The 13,988-nt window shown below is 30.6% G+C and overlaps 1 protein-coding gene across 4 annotated transcripts in view; it reads right to left on the reverse strand.

The window, feature by feature from the left end:
- The window catches only part of LOC111628546 (UDP-glucose:glycoprotein glucosyltransferase 1-like), a 99,135-nt gene that overhangs the window by 82,819 nt on the left and 2,328 nt on the right, over positions 1-13,988 (reverse strand). For 3 of the 4 annotated variants that reach the window (XM_023372360.1, XM_023372362.1, XM_023372359.1), the window contains one exon: positions 10,558-10,619. The exons of the other annotated variant lie outside the window; for it this stretch is intronic. The gene's annotated coding sequence lies outside the window, so the exon portion shown is untranslated. The remainder of the gene's footprint in view (positions 1-10,557; positions 10,620-13,988) is intronic. 4 annotated transcript variants of the gene reach the window in all.

A 13,988-nucleotide genomic window follows, 5' to 3' on the forward strand; every position in this document is an offset into this window, starting at 1 on the left:
GGAAGAAATTATCATGTCTCAAACTATATTAACAAAATTTTATTTCACTTTGGCATGAATGAATGTAAGCCCATATTGGCACTGATGAAAATTCAAAGTTGTATCTCCCCAATCTATTGGATGAAAAGACAACAAAGAAGCTTCCATTCTAGTAGACTGTAGATCATTAATGCACCTGGCTGTCTATACAAGACTGGACATCATCTTTGCACTAAGTACTCTGAGTCAATTTAACTAAAACTGGTCTAGAGCATTTTTAAACTGCAGAGTACTACAATATCTCAATGGAATGGCCCATCTTGGACTCACACATCAATAAAGTTCAGAACTAATAATCAGATTTTTTGATTATATATCATATAGAAGTTTCAACTTCCAATTTGCTGGTGTTGCATTTTCATAGAAAGCCCACAAACAATGGACAATTGCACCTCCAAGTACACAGATTGAATATATGGCAATCACTGAGGCCTGCAAAGAAATGCTCTATTTGCTCCAATGCTGGTCTGTATGCTCTGTCATGCACCAGTGTAATTCATTCCCTCTTCAGCGTGTTTGCAGATGTTCTTGTGTCATTCGTGTCATACATTGCTGGATGGTACTCATGTCATGCCTAACACATGTGGCAACTATGTGAATTGACAAACTGAGATTGTGCAGCTCCAGGATATGGTCTCATTCCCTAGCCATTAACTGGTGGTATTCAGCTTGCTGTTGTCTCCAAGGCATTTTCTACACTTCTTCAAGTTTGGCTGAGGACTTCTAGAATCCTTTGAAATGTTTGAAAGGCAGCAGATGTAGTAGATTTAATTTTGTTAAACTGACAGACTACCCAAATATTTTATTATTTAATTTATTTTATATGATTTTATATTTTAACAGTCTCTGATAGCACTTACAGCCTAAGCAAACTGCTGGTCTTTACAGCCCAAAACTGGATATCATATGACTCAATGCATACTCAAACTTAATCATTTGCATATATCTGTCACCTCTACAAGTGTTGCAATTTGCATGTGGCTGTGCACATTCTTTCATGGTGTTGCAATTTCACTTTTGAGGATTGTAATTAAAAATATAAAAAGTTTTTTAAATACAATATCATAACTGATGGCACAACATGCAGTTTTAAACACTGCTGGAAAAGTTAAGCATCTCATTGCTAGATTTTTTTATTTTAGTAAGCATCAGTTCAGATAAGGCTAGGGAGTCTGTGTCAACATTTTAAGGAGTCAGTGTTAGCAAATTTTTTTACTGACTCCAACTCTGACTCTGAATTTCATACTTATAAGCAGTTAGACAGTTTTTAAGTGTACAAAATTTAAAAAAATTATATCAATATAAAGTTAATTAATCTAATAGCCCAATGCTGACAAACTTCAAAATTGAAACTGTCAACAAATTTTATTTATTTCTATTTATTTTAAATGTGATTACATTTTCAACAGTTACATGAATTCTGATTTTCTTGGATTCCTGTCCATTTAACATTCAGAAACTGAAAGTATGCTTTTGATTGGCTGGGAAAATTTAAACTATAAACAATTTCAAACTCAAAAATTAATTCTTCCCAAAATTTTAATTTCTTGTTGTGATTGGGTAGAAAAAAAATCAGTTGACTAATGGTGACTTTAAAAACAGCATAAATAGTAGCGATGGGATGATACCAAAATTTCTGCTAATTCTGATTCTTTTGATTAGTTTTTAAAGTTTATTTTTGTTTAGAAAAATTAATGATCATCATGAGCATGATACATTCCTTAATAAATAAATATCAAACTTAAGAATGGAAAACAATTGGAAAACCCAGAATCAATCTTTCAAAAGAAACTTGAAAATTCTCCATTTATATGTGGATATACATGCTTTTATTGTGTACTACAAAAATAATTTGTAATCTTGTTTCAGAAAATGATAATATTGCAACACTACCCCCCCGAAAGAAATTACAACTAATTAATTCCCTTTTACTCAAAATATTATCCCATCATGTCCTCTAGGGTTGCCATCTTTGGAAACTGTTTTGTTAGCTAATGAAATGACTGGGAAGTTAAGGCAAACAAGAAGATGCATTTCTTTTTATGCTTCACAGAATCAGCATGTCTGGTAAATGCTTTAATTCCACTGTATTAACACTAAATGAGGTTTGGCAAATGATGCAACAAGCCAAACAAATATCATCATGAGTTAACCAAATTTTGAATTCATTCACTGGAGTCATGTTTTTCTAAATGTACAATTGCATGAACTTTTTCCGAGGAAAGAAAACTCAAATGAATGCCTAGACTGACTTATCTTGAAAAATTGATTTTTAAAACTCAAAACAACAGTAAATTTAGCATGAATAATTACTTTTACTTAGAACTGCTCAAAATTTCATTTGTTATGATTTACAGATGATACTGTGAATCATAACAAATGAAATCATGAGAAAAACACTTATATATAAGCTGAAACTAATTTATGGTGTTCAAGTTCCTAACTTGAAATAAATACTTTTTAAGCTGTTCTTCAAGATTTTAACCACTTAAGACAGTTTGATTCTTCTTGTTAAACCTGATATAGATCTGTGAAAAGGGTCAAAAATGTTCATTTAAACAAGAACATAACCACGAAATTACCAACATACCAGCATAAATTCATTTAAAAAACAAACGTTTTCTACCGTCTTTAACGGTCATCATCAGGTTCGAATCCAAGATTTCAAAAAATCGAACATTGCAGTTATGCGCATGTCCGATGCCAGGCCTTAATAAAATTATTCGTGTAATTGGTTTCCTGCTTCAAAAATCCGATGTTTATATTATAGTGTAGACATATATGGTGCACATCCATTATACGTCATAATATGCCCTCCACGCCGTCGCCAAAGAGTCTGTTTCCTTGAAATTGATGGCTGTTTCCTTTCTGAACGCTATTTATGATCACAGGGTGAATCGTCCGGGCGAATATATTGGGGCTACCATACATTGCCTTAAAACAAGGGTCAAGGAACACAAGTACTCAATTCAAAAACGCCTTTCCAATACGGCTTTGGCCGCTTTCGTGCTTGATGATGACGTCAGGGTGGAATTTGATAATGCACGTTTAATACAACGGTGTGAACACCAGGCCAGCCTGAAATATCTAGAACAGCTGGAAATTTTTAAAGCGTTCAGAAAGGGAACAGCCATCAATTTCAAGGAAACAGACTCTTTGGCGACGGCGTGGAGGGCGTATTATGATGTATAATGGATGCGCACCATATATGTCTACACTATAATATAAACATCGGATTTTTGAAGCAGGAAACCAATTACACGAATAATTTTATTAAGGCCCAGCATCGGACATGCACATAACTGCGATGTTCGATTTTTTGAAATCTTGGATTCGAACCTGATGACCATTGAAGACGGTAGAAAACGTTCGTTTTTTAAATGAATTTATTCTGGTATGTTGGTAATTTCGTGTTTCTGTTCTTAATTCTCACACCAGTATGATGAATGATTGTTCATTTAAACAAATTAGTGTTGCTGAAAAAGTATTTAAGGTGTTGTTCAAGTGTTTTACCATTATAAGTAAACATACTAAATATTAAAAATAATTTTATGTATTATTTTTTCAATTAAAATGTAATTTTGTTTATATTGTGAACTGTTTTGCCAACACTTAAATATTTTTGTTGAACGTCAATCACAATTTGAAATTGCTGGTCAATACTGGCAGAGTGGCAACCCTAAAGCCACCATATCTCCCATACACAAAAGAAATGTCTGCCGTGACAGATGTCACTTCGTGTATGGGGTGTTGTGTGCTCTCTGCTTTGTCAATGTGAACACTTCCAATAAACTAATACTTAATTGTTAATATCATAATTTTAAAAATTTTCAATCTTGGATTGAAACAAATAATTTTCTTGTTAAATGTAGAAGAATTGTTTTAAGAATTGGAATTGTGGTTGAGATTTGCTTGATTCCGATTCCCAAAAAATGTCCGATTTTTCCTATTCCGATTAATCATCCCATCCTAATAAATAGGTTGTTTTCATTTAGTATCTCAATTTTCCAAGAAAGCTTTTAATCTTTTTATCACATTGTAATTTTTTGTTTTTTGAATGAAGTAAAAAAACCATAGCTTCGTCATTAAACAACCAATGCATTGCTAATTAGTAAATTAGCTTAATGAATTCAGGGATGAATATATATTATCCACCATTTTATCACTGACATGGTTGATGATACCACAGCCGCCAACAACAAGCCTAACCACAAATGCTGCCATTTTGTAAGATAGCTGAAATTATTGGCCTATGATTCCTACTTAGGTAAATAGTATTTACAAATATTAAATTTTCCAGCTATTTTTTTAATGCATAATTTAGTTTATTTCATTTAATTTTAACAAAAATGTAATTAAAATGAACTGATTCTTAATCATTAAACATTAATTATTCCTATTATTGTTAATAAGCCATAAATAACTTATAACAATCTTGAACAAGAATACAGTAAGATCCTGCTTAATACAGGGGATATGTTCTTAGATGACAAAGCACTAAATGAAACAGAGTTAAACAAGGTCATTTTTAACACAGAGTAAATAGGTAAAGAGGAACACACAACCAAAAATAAACAGATTTTACTTTAATTTTAAGTTATTTTTATATTAATTTGCATAATACAGTAGAGTGTCGATTTTCCGAAAGTCAATCATCCGAAAGATTTCCAGTCGGCAAATTTAAATTTTCGCCAGTGCTGTGGAGCTTCAATCTTTGGCTGTCTTGGGCTACTCAAATATTTTACATTTTTGATACTAAATAAACATCTGAAGTATAATTTTTTATTGTTTTTATATTTTTCAATATATTTATTTTGTTTGTACAAAATAAAAAAATAATTTTTAACGATACAATAGTCTTTGTTAGGCTTAACATCAACGAAAATTCAACGCGAAGCGACACTCAACGGAGAAAAATTTCAACATCGGATACGTTAAACTATTTTTTTGTACATAAATCGGTTATCCGAAATATCAGTTATACGAACCCCAGTCCCCAATTGATTCAGAAAATCGACGCTCTACTGTAATATATATTAAATAGCACACAAACATATGCACACACAAATAAAGTTCATTTTTTGTGATGAAGGTCCTGGCTCTTCTGAAATTCTTGTTTTTTGCAATAAAGTTGTGTAGTTTCATTTGTCGCTTTCTTTTTCTTTCCTTAAGCAAATGTCAGTAGCACCCAAAATGCCTCATCTTGCTTTTGCACTCCTTTCAAAATCTGGATCATTTGCTACAATTTGATCAACAATTTTGGTTATTGTTACCAAACTTTTACTATTGACAATTTGGTCAACCTAACGATACAGTGATAGGATCTTCTTGTTGAGAATTCTTGGATACCTTCAGCCATAACTTCTTCCACACTCTGTTCATGCATTTATCAGTTAATTTTTGTCAAGTAAAGTTGATATTGCCTATGGCATCCATGTTATATTTTTTTCCAAAATTGCACCAAACAGATTTAAGGAAAGTACAGTGCTATGACAAATTGCTGATTGGTTTGTGTTTGGGAATAATCTTATTATATATGAATCAATGAAATGCCGCGATGATTCGAATCAGTCTAAATTTTGAGCTTTTTTTTTAAGGCTTCAAGCAGACCATGTTATATTAAGGCAGTGTTAAGCAGGGTCTTACTGTAATACAAATAAGAACTGGAATTCAAACATTCACTAATTTGTCAATTTGTCTTATAAAGACAAAGTAGCTATAAGCAATAATTTGTAATAATAATATCATAATACATTAAGAGCAAAAAAAAAAATATTTAGTATTATTGTATAATTCTAAATCTTTATTTCTATTTAAAGTACTAAGCCCAAAACAGGGGCTTAGTTACTCCATAAATTTTAATTATTACAATTAAACATATTATATATTACTTACATACTGTACATATAAAATAAAATATGGGGAAAAATTTCTCATTGTAACTTCACAGAATATCAGTTCTCAACATAAAATCCAAATGACTTATTTGAATGCAATGTATCCAATTTCCACTTTTAAAACTCTTGGTTTTCAGTTTTGTTGCAAGTTTTCATATAATTATTAATGAAAATATTGCATAGAATAGGAATAGCTTTACAAAATATATCAGCATTCCTTATGCCACATAGACACACACCATCATTTGTAACAAGTTTTCATAGTATTGCATTTAATAACAACTTCTAGTTGCCATTTTTTAAAATATTTCCTCATACTTAGAAGATTAACTGGAACATTGAAATTAAGCTGTTTGGTTGAATTTTATAATTTCCAACTGTACATCATCACACTGAGATGCTACCTTGTCAAACCCTTTGCAAACATGTTTAAATAAAACTGGAGCTGCAAAAGAGTAGCAGTCAAGTTTTTATAACAATTAAGTAAGTTTGAATTTCCATCGGATGAATAAATATTTTTCAATACAAATGAAAAACAAAGTCGCTTTAAAAATTTCAGACGAACACCATTTTTTTTTCTTTAGTGTTCCAGAACAGACCATAGACAGCCAGATCTTCCTTTTTAGGCTACTCATTTGCCCATTTTTTTATAAAAGTTCCTTAAAAACACAGAAAACCAATAAAAATGAAACATTTTCTTAAAATTGGAAATGGTAAATCTTACGTCTTAATGGCTTCATCCTTATCTGTTCGGGGTTTTGGCTCCTTTATATCTACTTAGAAATAGCGCTGACAAATGTAGATATAAAGGAACCAAAACTCCAAATGGATAAGGATGAAACCATTAAGACGTTGCAAGATTTACCATTTCCAGTTTTAAGAAAATTTTTCATTTTTATTGGTTTTCTGTGTTTTTAAGAAACTTTTATAAAAAATGGGCAGCTGAGTAGCCTAAAAAGGAAGGTCTGGCTGTCTATGGTCTGTTCTGGAACACTAAAGAAAATAAAATGGTGATCGTCTGAAATTTTTAGAGTGACTTTGTCTTTCATTTGTATTGGAAATTAAATAAGTTCTCAAGTTGTGACCTCTTTTCACAGATCATCCACTATCCAAATTCATGTTAATTCTTTTCTTTCTACACAGTGTTCAGCAACAAATATAGTAATATGAATATCTGTATTAATGGATATAGTTACAGAAATGGATGGTCTCTCTTCTATAAATCTAATTTGGTAGAAAATGAACATTTTGGTTCTCTTCTGTAACATGCTAGTTACAAATCTTATCCTTTAGCTGCTCATTCATCTTTGAATGAAGCTCAAAAAACTATGGATGATGTATTTGTTCTCCATGAAATCAGCATACTGCCGCTCAGATCTTAATCACTCCTCATCTCTGTGCTGATCTGCAGATTTTCTTTGCTTTGCTGGAATTTTGTTAAAATAATGGCAAGTTTGGGAAATATAGTTGAAATTGCATTTTCTCTTAACTTTGGAATCTTCCTTTCAAGTTCCTCTATACTTTCATCACTACACATCCTTCCTCAGATGTCAGAAGGTAAAATATGCTATTCACAAATCATGCTATGATCAGTTGGAGTCCATTTATCTCCTGGAATATTTCATATCCAATGCTGATGAAATACAATGGTACCTCAAGATACGAATGCCCCAGCATATGAAATTTTCAGGATACAACATGAAATTCAAACATATTTTTGCTCCACGATACGAACAAAAACTCACCATACGATGTTACATTAGTTCACAGAGCCATTTTTTATTCACTTCTGTTCATTGGTCTCAGTCCGTGTGTTTGCTTCGTCATGGAAGAATATCACTCGATAAAGGAATCTTGAGGTATTATGAGAAAGTGACTGATTTTATTGAAAAGAAACATCCCGAAAAGATTCACACTGGCCGTATTGCTGCTTGGAGTAATGACATTTGCCTAAGTCATTTTAGAAACATTTTAAAAAGTAGGCAAAGCCAAACCTCTTTGGGTAGATATTTTACCAAGTGACCTCTATCCAGTGAAAGTGCTGGTGGAAATGAAGGAAAGAAAGCAAAAAGAAGCAATGAATAAAAAAAAAAATATATATAACTTTTACTATTGACNATGGGTAGATATTTTACCAAGTGACCTCTATCCAGTGAAAGTGCTGGTGGAAATGAAGGAAAGAAAGCAAAAAGAAGCAATGAATAAAAAAAAAAATATATATATATATTTTTTTTTATCTTTTCTAAGTTATTTTTAAGTTATTGTTACATTATGTTATGTCAGTTAAGTTTTAGTATCATTTTCCTTCTCCCTCTCTTCTGCCACCAGTTTACATCTCCACTGTTGTCTATCCTCAAAGGTAAAGTGCAAATAAAACTACATTTTTTTTTAATCAATTATTATTCTATTATGGTTATTTATATATTTACAACTACAAAACGTATTTTCCAGTGTTTTTCTTACTATAGTTATTTTTTTTAGTGTACTACTTAGCTTTAATTTGAGTGTGTTTTTTGTGTTCGAACGAATTATTTAGTTTTACATGTAATCGTATGGGGAAAAATGATTCACCTTACGACATTTTCATGATACGATCTCAGTTTCAGAACGGATTAATTTTGTATCCTGAGGTACCACTGTATGGATCTTTAAAAAATTAAATAACCAATTGGTGTGTTTATGTACACAATTTCCTTTGCATTTAGGTACACAACACTTTTTAGTCATTTTAAATTAAATGAAATACTGTTAGGCCTAAATCCATGTTGTCAGGCTTTCAACATATAAATTCAAAATGTATTAAGTTCAATAAATAAAATCAATATTTAAAAAACTAAAGCTTGGAATAACAACAATGATAAAAAAAACCAGATAAACTTACATAAAATATCAACAAAATAATTAAAAAATTAACTATATGATTAAAAACAAAGACACAAGCAAAAGCACACTACAGTGTAGTAGACATGTGTTTTGTAAACTGTCACATGAAAGCATTTCAGCTAAACCAGCCTGAGTGACTCCATTAAAATTCTGTTGGTAGGCCTTTTGTTGTAGTTGGCTATGATGATAGTGTACATATAAATACTATGGAATCAGTTTGGAATTGGCAGGCTAAAGATATTGACTCTTGAGTCAGAGTTGAAGGAAAAAAAAAAAAATTTGCCAAATCCCAAATTCTGGTATGGACAATAGCAAGGCTGCCAGATTTGGTGTGTTTTTGGTATTTTAGTGCACAAAAGCCTCTTTTCTTATATAATTAGTGTAATCTGCAACATTAAGAAACCCTATATAATTTTTAAGGAAAATTTCTTGTGTTAAACTCATTTAACATAATAAAGTTCTCTTAGGAAGTGTACAGGTATGTCTTAGGGTGCGTTTACTTCTGAGTTAGCAGTGCTAATTCTGATAACCGGATGTGACGTCATTAGCACGTGTATTCGTGCTTGCTTGTCCAATTCGAAAGTGAACACATACGCTAACAAGAAATATGGCGGTTTCCAGCCATATTTCTTGTTAGCGTATGTGTTCACTTTCGAATTGGACAAGCAAGCACGAATACACGTGCTAATGACGTCACATCCGGTTATCAGAATTAGCACTGCTAACTCAGAAGTAAACGCACCCTTAGGTTATATTCAGTGACCACAGGCGTGAACACATTTCCAAGTGAAACGAACAAACTGGATTCAAGCAAATATGTGTGTCCGGAGTAACCGCATTTAGTGTGCAGCAACCACCAGATGATGCTTCTACATGTACGTGCAGGAAGCAGCTATGAAGCAAGTTTGATCGCCACTTCCACTGCTTGTGCTTCCAAAGAAGAAAATGGCTGGTTTTGTAGATGAAAACAGAATGACAAATAAATTATGTATACATGTTATATATATTTTAATAATTTTTATGTAATTTAATAATTTCTGATTTTATAAATGCAACATTTTAAAAATAAAACTTTTTAAAATTTATTCTATAAAGATTCTTTATATTTGTTGTGCATCTAGTTAGCGATAACATTTATGTTCCAAATTTAATGTTTTAATGCTTGTCATATTTTCCATAGCAAGCATTCGATGTTGTTGTCTCGCTACCATTAGGTAAACAACACATCCACTCTTGACAGAAGTCACTCACAAGTTGGAAGCATGTACAAAGATTCTTTCTGTTCGTGGTTGCTGCCACATAGAACATACCCTTAGTGTTGCAAATTACATTTATTAAAATAATTAAAGCATTTTACTTAAGAAATTATATTTTTGAATTAGTTTAGTTTTACTTAGTTCATTTAGTTGACTAAGAAAATTTATGTTCTGACTGATTCTGTATTTTAATGTTTACATATTTTATAAAAATAATATGTAATAAAATCACTTAAATCTTGTATTAGAGGAGACTAATAATACTAATTTTTTTGTGTTCTAACATTGTCTAACTTTGTAAAAATAACCCTATTTACAGTCTGACATTGTTAAATAAGGAAGGAGGATACTTTTTTAAAACTATTATTATAACAACAAATCTATCTATAACAATATTTTTTCTTGTTCTGCTAAATATCACTATAGAAGGATTTGACTATTATATTTCATAGAACAGTTGCAAATAATAAATTTTTTCTTACCTATTAAAAGCATATACTGTAACACAATAGTTTAAAACAATCAGAAGATATCTTGATTTTTACTATATTAAAAAAATTATAAATTAATTCATAAAACACTAATAATTATTTTATTTTAATGATTAATGTTATAAACTTAATTACAATAAAATACTATAAATTTACAATTTTGAAAATCTTAGATATTTTTTAATAATAATAATATTTCCAACTTGAATATTCAGTGTTTCATCAATCTAAACAATTTCAAATGAACAAAGATTATAAATCCAGAATATCATTTTCAAATATTGATCATTCTTCACATTTTAAGAATTTATTTATTAAAATAACTTTTGTACTTTGAAGATAAACATTGAAAACATTCAAAAATATTTCAGTGAAACTATTGAAATAATACACTAATATAGCTTAAATTTAATAAATCATTTTTTATGATTCAAAAAACATGATTCACTAAATGATGATTCACTTTTAATAGTTTACTTCCAATTTAGTTATGTTATAAATGGCACTATATATCCCAAATGTTGGTAATACCTCCCTAGGTTTAAAAAAAATTAACCTACATAACTTAGCAGTCTGCAGAATTTTTTCAGCCATTTTAATGGTTGTCAGACTTAAAAAGATTGAGAAATGCTGTAATAGCTAATGCATTTATTACAATAAACAAATATTTTTGTTTATTTTAGCAAAATAGAAAAAAACAATCTTATAATTTTAAAAATATATGTAGTATTAAATATATTTTTAAAATTATAAGGTTTGCTTTTTCTATATTTACATATGTTTCTGTTATATTAGTTTAATCATTCATTTGATATATTCATCTTGAGAAAGTTTGTATATACCCAGGGTGGCCAAGCCCCTTGATAGTCTGAGCCATTTTTCAATATTTGAAATTTTTTGCGAGCCACAATTAAATACGTATTAAAAAGGTATGCAAAAAATTCCAGATTACAAATTATATCCGTAGCAAGAGTGATACAAATTGTTTCCTCCAGAGCATAATCTCAACTGTCCGTTGCAATGACAGTTTACAAATTCAAAATCGGTCTGGAGTCGGTCGATGACGGACGATTACGGTACTGTTTATGTTCGTTTGTGCAGTTTTCGATGAGTCATATCATTCTTAACTTGGACGGAAATGAAATTTGTTACAACGTTGCACTTAGTCTTTCATATTTGTTGTTAGTAATTTAAAAGACATTTTGAAACACATACGGAACAATAATAATTTTTAAAAATATAATAACACAAAAATGAAAAGGGAACTCGGGTACATTTATCGAGAGTCACAAATAATCCTTCAAAGAGCCACATGTGGCTCGCGAGCCGCAGGTTGGCCACCTCTGGTATATACTGTATGTTTTGCCTTATAAAACACACTGTTGGTATTGGAAAAAAAAATCACATTTTTCATGGCAATTTTTTGGGGGAAAAATTCTTCACAGTTATAAGCTGCATTCAGTTATAGCATGCATCCTGATTTTCAGATAAATTTTAGGTACAAAAAAAATGTATCTTATAAGGCAAAAATATGGTATATTTTTATATATGCCATTTTTTATCTATGAACGAAATTCTAATATATGCAAGATAAGATTTCAGTTTTCATTGTCTTATGAAATTTTTTTTTATATTTTTATTTTGAAGATTAAATTAAAATAATGCTCTTATAGTTGTATCGTATAAAGCAGTAGTTAATGATGACTATTGAAAAGAAATTTTATATAATCTAAAAACTGAAGACAAAGTTATATCAGCTATAAAATACCTAATTAAAATATTTATGATATGTATCATTCACCTAAGATGTGTGTTGCAATCCAGGACATTGTAGGTAAAATGTATAAAGAAAAAAAAAATACAAAACTTAATAAATATGAATAATGTTGCTGATGGTATTAAAAATAAGTTTAAAGTATACGTTACTTCTTATAAACATTATCAAGAAAAATACTATAATCATCATAAAGCAAATGTAAGTTAAAGTATTTGCTATTTAGACATTTTTGATTATTTTGTAATGTTTGTATAATATTTATCAATTTCTAACCTAGCTTATTTCTTAAAAATTTTAAACTGAATTTATGTGAATTTTACAACTAGGATACAGTAGAGTTTTAAATTCATAAACATGATATTTAGTACGTAAGTTTAATGTTATAGAAAACCATAATAGATTATCTTCATTTGTTTTGATGATAATCAATTTGAAAAATTTTCGATATCAGTAAAATTAAAAACATCTATCAAATAATAATATTATTTCTTAAATTAAAATAAGGTAATATGATATATCTAATAATTTCCATATGATTAAAAAAAATGAAAAATAAGATACTGACATTTCATTTTCAAAAGCAAGCATTAATTTACAGATGTTTTGAAGTTTTCAGACAAAACATTGTTGATAAATCAAGAGAATATTAATGATAACCTAACAAATTACAATCAAATCTTTAATGTTCAACAAATAATGGCTACTAAAAATAGCTGAAAATAATTAAGTTCTGTAATTAGCATTTTAATTTGTATGATGGTCACTAAAAGTGGCTGAAAACAATTATTTGTTCTTCAAATCTTTTGTTGGACATTAAAGATTTAATCTTAATTTGGATCTTTTTGTGTCCAGTTTAATGTTAGCAGTTATATATTTTATCGTAACTATTTTTTTCACAAGTTTTATTAAGTGCAAAAAAAAAGTATGCGTAATTGTATAGGGTGGACCAAAAAGAATATACGTATTTCAAACTGATATATTTAATAAACTGTAAGACATACAACTATGGAACTTGGGACACATATTTATGAAACTCTCTAGTTTAGATTACAGGTGTTCAATATATCCTCCACCAGCGACACGAACGGTCCGGGTGGGAGTTCCGTCCGGGTGTCCGGGAACCAGGGTCTGGGCGGGAGTTCGGTCCGGGCTTCATAACTAACCTGCATCTCAAAACACGCCAAACTGTTGTTTTAGGCAGCTGCAATTCCCGACTGGCATGACGTGTTGATTTTGAAGGGCTACGTTGGTAAGCAGCTTGAATCCGTGCGACATTTTCTTCAGATACACGAGGTCGGCCAGGACTCTTTCCTTTACATACACAACCTGTGTCAACAAACTGACGGTACCATCTGCAAATGTTCCATCCATTCGGAGGATCAATTTCGTACCTCAACTGGAAATGTCTTTTCACTGTAATCACGGAATTACACTTCGCAAGCTCAAGAATACAAAAGCTTTTGTGCTGTGGCGTAGCCATTTTACAACAACTGTGAATACGTCATTGTAACCAAGCACAACTGACATCTGGGGACAAACTAGACAATGCACTCGTTCCTCCGATACCCGCAGCACACCGCTACTATCGATAGTTTAATAAATATATCAGTTTGAAATACGTATATTCTTTTTGGTCCACCCTGTA

This window comes from Centruroides sculpturatus, unplaced genomic scaffold, assembly GCF_000671375.1.
Source record: "Centruroides sculpturatus isolate CEXI.00-Female unplaced genomic scaffold, Cexi_2.0 scaffold217, whole genome shotgun sequence".
In the NCBI taxonomy this organism is placed as follows: Eukaryota; Metazoa; Arthropoda; class Arachnida; order Scorpiones; family Buthidae; genus Centruroides; species Centruroides sculpturatus.